Source organism: Octopus bimaculoides, chromosome 29 (assembly GCF_001194135.2).
Source record: "Octopus bimaculoides isolate UCB-OBI-ISO-001 chromosome 29, ASM119413v2, whole genome shotgun sequence".
NCBI classification, from domain to species: domain Eukaryota; kingdom Metazoa; phylum Mollusca; class Cephalopoda; order Octopoda; family Octopodidae; genus Octopus; species Octopus bimaculoides.
The window spans coordinates 8,732,484-8,734,010 of NC_069009.1; positions in this window are offsets into that span (position 1 = coordinate 8,732,484).

The window sequence follows — 1,527 nt, forward strand, 5'->3', positions numbered from 1 at the left end:
ATCTGTCCACTACAGAAATGTCTGTGTCGTATCACAACACTGACAGAACTATTTCATCTCAATTGGCCCTACTCTCTTCAACATCGTGCCAGACACACATAAAGGAGGAAAGTGACTTCATGGCATTCAAACGATCCCTAGATGATTACCCCCAACAAATACCAGATAAACCAGCCACACCTAGATATATCTCTGAAAACAATAACCCTCTGCTTGAATGGGCTACGGTTCCCCAGAGCTGACTGTATATCTCTTTCAGGTGGTGCTATTAAATTAGACATGGCCTGAGTCAACTTTGGCCGAAACTTATCTAAGTAATCTAATCTATTCTGTAACCTTTTAATCAAAGCACGACAACGTGGGTAGAGGCTGTATCTTAACATTTCTGATGGTCTTAAGTATAAAAAAAAATTATGGAAGATTTGTATAGATCTACATTCAGAGTATGTCTATAAGCTATTGTGTTTAGATAGACCTGGTTTCTATCCTCGAACTCTTCCATTTTGTAGATGCAATTTTGTTTTTAATAAAGCATTCCGAAATTAGAAAAAATCAAAAAACTGCAACAATCTCGGTCTCATGAGTATCGGATAATGGATTTTCAACCGTGCAAAGAAACTGATTGTGGTGATTGCAGTTTTGACGTTGATTGTGGTGAAAGCAGAGACAGGGTTGATGATGACGATGGTCGAGATAAGTATGAGGGGAGGAAGATAAAATAGTATCTCTGTTATGTTTTTACCGGCGTTGGTTTGGGAAATTGGGCGATTTTCAGCATGTGCGGAAATAAACTGCTTGGCGGAGGCCTTTCTCTGAGTGCTTTTCTAGTTTCAAAATGTAACCACATTTGAATCGTTGGCGATTTTCTTCCTCTATCTTCTTTTCCATTGGAGTTTCCTCTGTTTCTGAAGAAGAGCGTTGCTTGAATTGTTAAACCATATTTCTTTCCTTCCCTCTGCATCTGCTAATACTTTACATGTACCATGTCTGTTCTTATTTTTCTGGATTTGCTATACAAAGATATAAATATATATATATATATATAGATACATAGGCGTAGGAGTGGCTGTGTGGTAAGTAGCTTGCTTACGAACCGCATGGTTCCGGGTTCAGTCCCACTGTGTGGCACCTTGGGCAAGTGTCTTCTACTATACCCTCGGGCCGACCAAAACCTTGTGATTGGATTTGGTAGATGGAAACTGAAAGAAGCCCGTCGTATATATATATATATATATATATATGTATATGTATGTATGTTTGTGTGTCTGTGTTTGTCCCCCCCAACATCACTTGACAACCAATGCTGCTGTGTTTACGTCCCTGTAACTTAGCGGTTCGACAAAAGATACCGATACAATAAGTACTTGGCTTACAAAGACTGAGTCCTAGGGTCAATTTGCTTGACTAAAGGCAGTGCTCCAGCATGGCCATAGTCAAATGACTGAAACAAGTAAAAGAAATAAAAGAGATATAAATACATATAATCATGTATACAAATACATAGTGAAACTAATATGTGTATGTAGA